This window comes from Canis lupus, chromosome 6 (assembly GCF_011100685.1).
Source record: "Canis lupus familiaris isolate Mischka breed German Shepherd chromosome 6, alternate assembly UU_Cfam_GSD_1.0, whole genome shotgun sequence".
Lineage (NCBI taxonomy): Eukaryota > Metazoa > Chordata > Mammalia > Carnivora > Canidae > Canis > Canis lupus.
Genome location: NC_049227.1, coordinates 47,593,209 through 47,605,753, shown reverse-complemented (window position 1 = coordinate 47,605,753; position 12,545 = coordinate 47,593,209). Strand labels below are relative to the sequence as shown.

General features: G+C 34.5%; 1 pseudogene; it reads left to right on the top strand.

Annotated features, from left to right (window-relative positions):
* The first annotated feature begins 1,786 nt into the window (after positions 1–1,786).
* Positions 1,787–2,607, top strand: LOC100685796 (annotated as a pseudogene).
* Positions 2,608–12,545: the final 9,938 nt, after the last annotated feature.

The following is a 12,545-nucleotide window of genomic DNA, read 5'->3' as shown; positions in this document are numbered from 1 at the left end:
TCTCAGAGCCTTTGCCCTGGCTATTCCCTTGGTCAGGATTGCCTATCCCTTAGCTGGATGGCATACTCCTCACCTCTTGCAAGTATTTGTTACATGTCATCTTCTCAAAGTCTATCCACCCATCCCCATTTAAAATCTTCAACAGTCAAATCCTAGTAACTGGCTCTATTTTTTCCCTTAGTACTTGCCTTCTGCAAGTTTACCATATAACTTATTCATTTATCACATTTATTTTTATTTTCTGTCTTCTCTAAAACATAGTCTCAATAAAAACACAGATTTTTGTCAGTTCTGTTCATAGATGAAACTTTAGTAACTAGAAAATAGTATAGTACATTATAAGCATACAATAACTATTCATTGAATGAAAGAGTGAATAACAATCATATCAATTCTGAATACTGACTTAACTAAAAATTTACTTACCTCAAAATATATCTTGGAGAGAATAGGAGGGAAAATACAAAGTAGAGATAGATAATGTAATAAAGCTAAATCCTTAAATTCCATTGTGGAAAACAGATAACATCTGTGATACTGTGGTTTATAATAAGAAATATATACTTGGTCTTCATCCCTGTTTCTGACACAGAGTTCCTAAAACTCTTGGAATTCCCTAACTGATGAGAGCCATAAAAGTCGTTTCTTATTTATAACAAACCCCTTTAAACCTCAACTGAGTTTATTTTTTTTAATATTTTATTTATTTATTCATGAGAGACACACAGATTGAGGCAGAGACACAGGCAGAGGGAGAAGCAGGCTCCATGCAGGGAGCCCGATGCGAGACTTGATCCCACACCCTGAGCCAAAGGCAGACACTTAACTGCTGAGCCACACAGGCATCCCAAGGAGGTCATTTTTAGAAAGCCCCTAGATGGCCCAAGGATATGGTCTAGTTACCAGGGGAACCAACCACCTTTTTAGACCCATTCCCACCATTGGAGATTGGGGATGGGTAAGTGACTGGAGGTCAAATCAGTTGCCAATAGCCAATCGTTCAATTAATTGTGCCTATGTGATGAAGCTTCCATAAAAATCCAAAACACTGGCTCTAGAGGGCTTCTGGGTTGGTGAACAGGTGGAAGCACACCCAGAGAGACCATTAAAGCTCTCCATCCCTTCCAGCATATGTTGCCTTTCACATCCATTCCATCTGGAAGTTCCTGAGTTCTATCCTTTTATGATAAACAGATAATCTAGTAAGTAAAATGTTCTCCTGAGTTCTTTCAACTGATCCAGTAAATTAATTGAACCTGAGAAGTGTACATGGGAACCTCTCCTCTACAGCTAGTCAATAAGAGGCACAGGTGACAGCCTGGATTTGTGATTGGCATTTGGTGGAGGGCGGATGGTTTTATAGGACTCTTAACCTATAGGATCTGATGCTATCTCCAGATAGATACTGTTAGAATTAAGTAAACAAAGAAAATACAGGACATCCCACTGGTGTCATAGAACTACTTGATGTATGGAAGACCCACAAATCTAGTGACAGAAGCAAAGTAGTATTCAGAGAGTATTATAAGTAATATACATGAGAACAATAGAGTTTCTCTTTACAATATCTAAAACCAAGAATTTATTTTTTAAAGCAGGATAAACATTTTATTTTGCCATGGGCAAATAAATATCAGGAGAAATAGCTAAAGGAATTTAAAATAGTTATCTTTACTTGAGGAATATAGACACTCTATAAAACAACTGCACCTTTTTCGTCAAAATATATATACTTCATTATAAATTTTTAAAATAAACTAATGCTTCAATAATACAAAAAATAAACCTTAAATGTAGTGGATCTAGGAGATTAATTCTCTTACATCACACCATACAAATCATAAAAGTTCTCATAGGTAGTGGGCGGGGCCGGGGCCGGGGTGACCCCGCCGGAGCCACCTCTGCCAGCAACATGTTCAAGGTAATTCGGAGGTCTGTGGGGCCAGCCAGCCTGAGTCTGCTCACCTTTAAAGTCTATGCGTCACCTAAAAGGGACTCACCTCACAAAACTTCTGTGAAGGTTAATGAGCTTTCACTCTACTCAGTTCCTGAGGGTCAATCTATATGTGGAGGAGCCAAGGACCCAGGTTGAAGAAAGCATTTCACATCTCTGACATTATTGCGAGCCATACACAAGTTGGTGTCAGGAAATGTACTCACAAAGCCCAAGATGCAGAGCTTGGTTCAATGGGGGTTAGACAGCTATGAATATCTCCAAAATGCACCTCTTGGATTTTTTCCAAGACTTGGTGTTATTGGTTTTGCTGACATTGTTGAACTTCTTTTGGCTAGAGGGTCAAAAATAAAGAAGCTGGTGTATCCACCTGGGTTCGTGGGACTAGCTGCCTCTCTTTATTATTCACAACAAGCCATCGTATTTGTCCAGGTCAATGGGGAGAAATTATATGACTGGGGTTTACAAGGATACATAGTCGTAGAAGATTTGTGGAAGGAGAACTTTCAAAAGTTATAGGTAAACATTGGAAACTCCATGCATTTTCTACAGAAAAATGGCAGAGAAGTCAGTACTGAATGTAGTAAATTGGCTTTCTTCTTCAGGAAAAACTATACCAGACTTCTTTGTTATCTTGGGTGATACCATACTACCAGTGGACTAATTGGAAATCCTTTCACCTAGAGATAATGTCCAGCATTAGAACTCCTGGTTCTCATGTTGCTATTTATGTGCATAATTAAAATTCTGAATTAAAAAAAGAAGTTCTAATAAAGTTCTTTTCTCCAATGCATTTCTATGTGTAACTTAATATCAGTAATCAAAATTGTAAATATTGTAGAATGATAAAAAAAAGTGCCAATTTTAATCAGTTCCTCTTTTTAAGGGTGTTATTGCAGCACATCAGAGAAAGTTCTAATACTATCTCTAGCTGGGTGAAGTTTGAGAAAATCTTGAGATTTGTTTTCTTTTGTTTTAATGGGGAATATTTTTTTTTACTTAATTTGAACTAAAAACAAAATAGTTCATCTATTTCTCCCAGTCTCTGTGGATGCCTCGGGCAAGCACCAATCTGTTCGCTGTATCTATAAGCTTGTTTTGTGTATGTATATTGTTTTTTTTTTTTATATTGTTTTTTTTATTGTTGTTTTTGTTTGTAGAGTCCACCTATAAGATAAATCATATGGTATTTGTCTTTCTCTCTCTGACTTATTTCACTAAGCATGCTAATAAACTTGAGTTTTCTTACCCATAAATTGGGAACATTTTGTTTTACCTAACTCAAGAGTGTTATTACAAAAAGTCAAAAGGTAGGTAAGATACCTGAAAGCAATTTGATGACTTCAGTGTACTACAGATTTATGAATTATTATTATTTGGCAACAACTTATCTGAAGTTACTCTACATGGCACATGATAGTGGGTTTATTTTCCTGGTACCCTCCATATAAGGCATTATTGCCCTTCAAATAGTACCATCAAGTCTATCTCACATTTCATTTATTTTGTTTTCAATCCTACTCAGTTTATTCTTATAGCCAGTGGCTCCCAAACTTGACCACACCACCACCATCATCTGTAGAGATCATTCAAACTCAGGTTGCCTAGTAACATTCTATGGTACATAGATACCACAACTTCTTTATACATTCATTTATCAATGAACACAGGTTCAATGTAATACTGTAAGTCAACTAGACTTTAAAAAAAACAACAACAATAAAACTCAGATTACTCAGAGAGTATATTCCATGCTGTATGTATCAGTTTGATTTAAAAATCTGAATTTCACATATGATTCTAAGGTAACATGATATAAAACAATCTCAAATTTTAGACTTGAAAGATATTTTGGGAATCACCACAACTAGAATTTCTTAACTGGGATTTCAAAATGTGGCTCAAATACTTGAACTCACAGGAAGTTCATTAAAATAGTGTTTGTAACTACATTTGTGCATGTGAGAGGGTCCAAAGCTTCATTGGATTCTTACAGGGCATCTCTATGACTTCAAAAGAGTAAAAATCACTGATAGTTCAACCCCCTCATATTCTTTCTGATGTCACGTTGATTAAAAGGAGTAGCTTGAGCACAAATGCATGGCTATTCTTATAAAACTGGGACTGGAACTCAGGTCTCTTAATTCTAATGCCTTTTGGTTCTAAGTTTTCTTCAACTTAAGTTTCCTACACTGGTGTCTTTTGAGTGTTAGACATAATTTCAGCCAATTATATAACATTGCATATTGAACATGCAATGATTTAAAGAATCTCCTAGAAATATAAAGATATCATCTTCTATCTCAATGTCCTTGATCTAGTAATCTTTATTTTCCATTAGTTCACTTTCAGCATTTTTGTTATATCCAAGTTGCCTGGAATCTTTGTTATAGAATGCAGATATTTTTTTTCCATGATAAGTAATTTCAGTGACATGAACCGCTAGAGAAAAATATTAAGGACACCCTTGTGCTGTCACCTTGAGGGCAAAATCACCTTGAGGGCAGCCCGGGTGGCTCAGCAGTTTAGCGCCACCTTCCTCCCAGGGCATGATCCTAGAGACCCAGAATCGAGTTCCACATCGGGCTCCCCGCATGGAGCCTGCTTCTCCCTCTGCCTGTGTCTCTGCCTCTCTCTATGTGTGTGTCTCTCATGAATAAATAAATACAATCTTAATAAATAAATAAATAAATAAATAAATAAATAAATAAATAAAATCAACTTGAGATAGAATGCTAGTGGTGGGAGGGGAGGATATAATTAGACCTAAAGAGAGAAATTTTTAGAAATAAACAAAACATCTAAATCCTAGTTGATGCTAGTGCTCACTTTGGCAGTACATATACTAAATCCTAGTTGATTCTCTTCCAAGTTTACAAACAGTATGTAAATAGCCAATTCTTCTAATTTCTCTAAATTTTGTCATATGTGAATTAAAAAGTTCATACTATTAGGTGATTACTAATACCCCTTGACTTTTAAATTCTGTAATTCAAGACATCAAAAAGTACTACATAGCATTTCCTTTTTTTTTTTTTTTTTTTTTTTTTTGTACATAGCATTTCCTAGCTTCTTGTTCTTTTGCTCTAAATATTCTCTACTTTTGTTTAGGTATTTTCTAAGTTTGCCCTGCCCCACTTCATAACTTCCAAAATTAAAATTAAAATGGAAAAAAATTGTATCTATGCATGTAATGGAGAATTAATTTTACCCAAAGAAAGACCTTGTCTTTGTGTTTTGCTACTGGGAAGTAATCTCTAGGATCCCAGAGTTTTCTGCTCTTTGACTGCTTGAGAGCTCTTACATAGCAGTGTAATTTATTGTGGGGACTTTGGGACATTCAGTATAATTTCCAACCACTGGAAGAAATGGAGACTGAAGATATTACCCTGATCTCCAAGAGGAGCTAGAAACTAAAGGACAACCATGTTGATAGTATGTGATTGAGCTCCAATAAAAACTCTGGATGTCAAAAGACTAAGGTGAACTTCCCTGGTTGATACTACTCTGCATATTTTCATACACTGTGGTCAGGAGGAGTTAATGTCATTCATGATTCCATAGAGAGAGGGAAGCTCTGTATTTATACCCCTCCCATACTTTGTCCTATGCATGTCTTCCTTTGGCTGCTTTTCTATATCTTTTCTTTGCAATAAATGCAACCATAAGTAAAATAGATTTCAGTGAGTTGAGTCCTTTTAGCAAATTATCAAAACTGATAGTGGCTTTGAAAAACAAATTGCATTTGCTATCAGAAGTCAAATGTCACTCAGACTCTGAGGTTTGGCTAATTCAGGATACTATGACAGTATATTGCTCTGCTCTGTATCTATATCCTTGTTAAGTTAATTTATTACTGAATAAAAAGAAATGAGAAAAAGATATAATATTTTAGACTATCAGAATTAAAAAGCAGGTATTAGTATTGTGTCTTATATTATTAAAAATTTCCTTTCATATTACTTATTTCTGTAAATCTGGATAAGACATTGTGCAGATTTCATGATTAACCATCAATCAGATGGGGCTTTGTTTTTCTTCCTTTTCTGAAGTTAATTAATTGACTTGAAAGGTGCTCTCAATATAATACAAGTGAAACAAAGATGGAAAATAAATACTACCACTCACCAACCCACGTATAATTGTGACTTTTTAAGAACACTGGTGTGCTCTTCTATATACAGAAATGTGAGTAAAAATCTTTGAAAAGGATGTGATCTAAATAGATAAATCATAATGATTCTATATTCTTAGTTACTGTATCAATAATACATTCTAATTTATGAATTTAAAAAAATATCAGTTACTCTACAATGCTAAGTAAATAATCAGCGCCTCCATAAACACTGTGATAAACTTAACAGTTGACCTTTGCAGGTTGGAATTCTTAATAGGATGTGGAATACCGTGTTTTTAGTTCAGACCAACAGGCTGCAGTATAAACTTTTATGAATAAGAACATTTGAAGTTCTACTTGCAGAATGGAAAGAAAACTGTGAGTGTTGACTCTGGCAGCTAATAGCATGTGCTTAACCACTGATCTTTTACTGAAGAGATGGACAGAATCACAACTGAACATGCTGTATAATCAAAACCAACCCAATGTTCTCCATAGCTCCTTATATTTGGAACACTTCACCAAGAAGATCATTTTCTACAAACTATCTAGATTTCAAGCTGCATAATGGCTCTCTTCACAAATGACACTCTATACTTCTTTAAAGTAAGAAACTACAAGAAAAACAACGACATAAATTTAATGTCTCAGAAAAGAGTAAGCGAAAGGCAACCATATAACTATCACCTATTACTAAGCAAAAAGTTAATACCTTTTACTTTACCAAAAGATTCAGGCAGGTAAGAGCACATTGTGAGATCTCATCATTGGGGTAATTGATGGATGCCACAAGAACAATACATCAACCACAGAACTGCAGAAATCCTTAGAATTGTATATTGTCAGAGGCTAAGGTTCAACTAAAAATGAAGTTCATCTTAAGTTTTCAACAAAATATATCCTGTGAAGATCTAATAAACAAACAAAAGATGTCCTCAAATGGCTCTGAATGCTAAAAAATGGAAATAGTCAGAGACATTATTGTCAACTGGCAGAAACAGGCGCCTGATTTACTCAAGACTAGGTCAGATAAGGTGATGCTTCCTTTGAGGATCAGTGTTACTATGCACCCTACTGCTGTCATTTAAACAATCTTCAGTCAGTGACTTTCCCTGGAGTATGCTACGGAGGGTTCAAAAGGGGATTCAGGCTTCGTGTGGTCCCCTCCCACGGATTCAGTTGTTTGTGTAAAATAATTGCCTTGCCAACGACCTCCTTCTCAAAGATTCTGATTTCCATTTATAAATAGGTTATTCAATTTTTTTCAAGAATAAAATATTCATAATATTAGGAAAATATTTTTAATCAAAGCAGTACATAGTTCAAGTAAAAGTAAGCATTTAAAATTATACCTATTACCATGCAATATAACCATTAATTAGAAATAATGTCTTATCTCACTACTATAAATATATTCCCAAAAGTAGAATATTGGAGAGTTATTAGAAAAGTAATTATGGAAGCATAAAAATGTTGTATGGATAAATTAATTCAAAACTTAATCTCTACATGTGTAATTAATTCAGTTATATTATAAATAGGAATCAGACATTATTACTTGAATATCCACGTACTTCAAGCTAGATAAAAGCAAAAGGAAGTGTAGAAAAAGGAGCACATGTTTTAGTCTACAGTTCATCATTCTCAAAGAACACAGATGCTGATAAAAAGTCTGAACGCTTGTATCTTTAAATTACATGCTATAATCATCTAAATAATTTAATAAAAAATAAATAGATCACCTATAAACTAGAAGTTTTACTTCAGTGTATTGAAATTTTGCAGCTATGTTTAATATTTCACTCTCAGAAGATCTTACAGAAGAAATAACAATGTAATATTAACAGATGTAATAGAAAAGTTCATTTAACTATCAGAACTGCATATATAGACTACTACAAAAATATAGTTTTACCAAGAATGGAGTGGATTCCACCAAATTATCCCCTTACTTGGTTAGCAGACTCATTTTCAGCCCCTTCTTAATGAAACATGAATCAATTAGAGTAACATTTACTTGTTTTACTAGGACTCCAAAAAAAGTAAAAATAATCAGCTTTGTTCTCAATAGGTGTTCAGTGAAGTTATGAAAACTAGAATATACTGAAGAACTATGGTATAACTTCAATTATGGCAATTAGAAGTATACAAAACAGGAGTCACAATATTAAACAATGCTTTGGTATATCATTAACCTCAGAATAAAATGAGCAATGCAGCCCTAGAAAATAGCAGAGTATCTCACAAGGGTAGTGAAATGTGTTGGGGAATATTGCTGTCTATTCATTCATTTATTTATTCATTTATTCAAAAATGCATTTATAGAGCATCTATTTTGAGCCAGATACTCTTCCAAGAACTGAATATATAGCAGTAAATAAAAAACAAAAATAAAACTTTACAGTCATGGAAATTACATTGCAAAAAGATGCAAATTTTTCTCTCTTTTCTTGTATCTAAGTCTTCAATGTCTCCCTCTACTACGTCTTCTCTGGATTTGGTAAATAGCCCAGTTTGGACTTATCAGAGTACTATATATTTCTAGCAACAAAGTTGGTTCAGCATTAAGCAGATGACCCAAATAAAAAGTAAAAGTTCTTCCTTGGAATTAACATTTCTTCTCAATTTAAATTTCTGTCAATTCAACTTCAGAAATTCTGACTTTATACAAGTGTACCATAAATTATCATTAAATGGATAAATTAAAAAAAATGGATAAATTCATTATCCTAAGACCTGAGCCTGAGCGGGATCATACCCTGAGCTGAAGGCAGAAGCTCAACCGCTGAGCCACGCAGGTGTCTTTATCTTAAAGTTTAAGGTAAAAAAAAGAAAATTTAAGGTAAAAATAAATCACTGTAATTTGTAGCTCAGAGAAAGGCAGAGAAAGAATAAATCACAAACCTTTAAAAATGCAATGTTTAATTTGGTAAATGAGTCATTTCCAAAAAAAAAAAAAAGAGTCATTTCCTATGGAAAAAACAACAGAACAATTAAAGAATTGTTACATAGGACTTATTCGTCAAGGTAAGTAGGCAAAGAGGGACTGATTACAATTTTTAGGAAACTCTGAGAAAGAGCAAATTGTGAAGGACTAGAAATAAGCTTTCATAGTCTTTGTTATTCTCAGTAACTCTTGGGCAAAACTAGAAAGCACTGTGTGCTGTTTCATACACCACTCTCTTTTTTAATTCGGGAATTAAAATTGTAAACTCCATGAGGACATAAATTTATGTTATATGAACTGCTCAGAATTATTTCTTTTTCTAAACTGTCATTTAGGAAGTAAATTACTACAAATAAGATGTTCTCAGAGGCTATCAAGTGATTTTTTTTTTTAAACAAGATAAACTATAGTGGGATGCCTAGGTGGCTCAGCAGTTGAGCATCTGCCTTTGGCTCAGGGCATGATCCCGGAGTCCCGCATCAGTCTCCCTGTGGGCAGCCTACTTCTCCCTCTGCCTATGTCCCTGTCTCTCTCTCTCTCTCTCTCTGTGTCTCTCATGAATAAATACATACATACATACATACATAAAACATCAATAGTACTGCTTAAGATGAAAATTGTAGGACTTAGTTAATCTACATAATAAGCTAAATCTTTCACAGTCAAGGTAATTCAAATTCATGTTAAATTTTATATATATATATTATCTTACATAACTTTTAAAAATAATTATTTTAATGATATAGATATTATCCTCAGTAAAAGTATCACATACTATGTATCTTTCGTCTATTCATCAGGAGTCAAAGTAGACATAAGAAAGGCTTGCTAGAACCACTATTTATAGATATTTTATCTATAACAGATGTACTGGGCATGTTCTTTGGTGAATGATTGAATGCCTGAGGATTAAAATCAACATTCAGCTGGAGTCAATGTATCAAAGCCAAAAATCATCATCACAAAACAAACTTACAGAATATTATAAGAATAAATCTGAAATTAAATAATTTAATTTTTATTGGAAATTTATTATTAAAACACAATAGCCAAATTTTATAAAGTTTTACATCACTGTGCAACAATAGACTGTCCCTGTGGTCACACTCTTGGACATATGCCACACTAACTAGAAACTCACTTCAGCTGAGGTCAATAAGAAGGCAAGACCATTTCAGGCTGGCTCCACTGTTTGAATAATAACTATATAAATAATGCCAACATTACCAAGCCATTAAGCTTTTCTTCCTCTCTAACATTAATTGATTAATGTAAAGAATTATATACTTTTTTTCATCCTGGAAATAAAGATTTTGGTTAATGGTGATGAAGCAGCTTCAGGATTCAGTCACAGAAACTGAATTTTTATATACCTTGAAGAAATAGCTTTTTTAGTATTTTTATTTATTTTTTATTTAGGGATCCCTGGGTGGCGCAGCGGTTTAGCGCCTGCCTTTGGCCCAGGGCGGGATCCTGGAGACCCGGGAATCCCACGTCGGGCTCCCGGTGCATGGAGCCTGCTTCTCCCTCTGCCTGTGTCTCTGCCTCTCTCTCTCTCTCTCTCTGTGTGACTATCATAAATAAAATAAAAATTAAAAAATAAAAAAAATAAAAGGCTAGTGGTGTTTTTTTTTTTTTTTAAGATTTATTTATTTACTCAGAGAGAGAGAAAAAAAAAAAAAAAGGCAGAGACACAGGCAGAGGGAGAAGCAAGCTCCATGCAGGGAGCCCGATGTGGGACTCGATCCCAGGTCTCCAGGATCACACCCCAGGCTGCAGGAGGCACCAAACCACTGCGCCACCAGGACTGCCCACTTTTTGAGTGTTTTTAGATGCAGACTTAAAACTGCTTTTTAAAAACTTTTAGTTCCACAATTTTTTTCAGCACTTTCTTGTGAGAAAGATTTTATGTTCTTCTAATTCATCAAGATATAAAGAATTCCCAAGTAGGATATTTGTTTTAAAAAGCCTATAGCCAAGATAGAATTATATAATTAACAATTAAATATATCTTAAAAATTATTTTATTAGGGATTCCTGGTGGCTCAGAGGTTGAGTGTCTGCCTTCAGCTCAGGGCGTGATCCCCAGTCTGGGGGTCGAGTCTGTCATCGAGCTTGCTACGAGGTAGCCTGCTTCTCCCTCTGTCTATGTCTCTGTTTCTCACTCTCATTAATAGATAAATAAAATCTTTTTAAAAAGTGTTTTATTAGTGGGAACAGTAGATGTGCCAAATAATTCTAGAAAAATCAGAATTTTAAATTGGAGAACATCAATATGCTAAAAATCCTTTTCACTCTGGTTATTGTCATTGATGCACAGGAACAAGGCTATTGTGGCCACAGTTCTATCAGATGACCAACTCACAGTGACCATCAGATATCAGAGCAAACTGGAGAAAATTAATCCTGCCAGTCCAAATTCTCCATCTAGGGACTTAGAATTTTGAATTGAGAGAAAGAAAATTTGTTAAGATAGGTAATGTTAAAATCCTGGTTCTAAAAGGAAGTTCTACCATTTCTGCTGCTAAGGTTTTTAGAACTTTCCAAGTTTGAATCTTTCCTAAGAGCTGAAGCCATTTAAGCCAAGGGTCACTCTTCTGAAATTCAGTCCTAAAACATTTAAGATTTGTCTAGTTTCGTTTTGTTTCCAAGTTACACCCCCTCCATTTTGTACAACTCTTCCTGGACCACTTCCTATTGCCAGTGCTCCTCTGATAACTCCTGTTCAGGTGACTTTGGCAAGGGATGGCCCTTAGCTCACCCGGGGATTAGGTCCTGATCCCAGCTTGACTGGCCCAGGGTGGGGCACCTGCAAGTTTTAGTTTCACTGTTCTCAAGGTGGATTAATTAGCCCAAAAATATTATATCCATTTTTCTGGATATGCCACAAAAGGATCCATGACATAAATAAGGCTGTGAAATATAGAAATATTTCCAAGCTAACAACTACATGAAATCTAAGTGTCAGGTTTGTCATCCAAGAACTGTATAAATCTTGTGCTCAATATCTCAAGGAAATTTCTTTTGTATTGTCAAATTCAATATTGTAAATATTCACTCTTACAAAATTAACACAAATTAATATAATCCAAATAAATGATCAACATATATTTCACTGTTCTTGTCTGTTTTATGTTTTTTAAAACTTAAAATAAATCTAAATTTAGAAAAATCAACATTTAAAATATCCAAAAATATAATTTGAATGTGTGATGATGGAAACCTCTTCCAGTAACAGTTGTATTATAAAACCACAGTAATTAAAACAATGTAGTTTAAGCACTGGTTCAGAGAGATAAATCAATGGAGTAGAATAGATGGTAGAGAACATGACCTTAGTACATATGATGATTTAATACATAGCGAAGTTGGCCAATATAAGTCAGGACATTTAGGGTTACAAGTGAAAAAAACACAACTCAAACTGATTTAAGTAGAAGGAGAATTTAATTGACAAATAGAACTATATATACCACAAAAATGCAAAATTTACAGCTGGGTCAATCGAAATCAGGGATTCTTCTTTC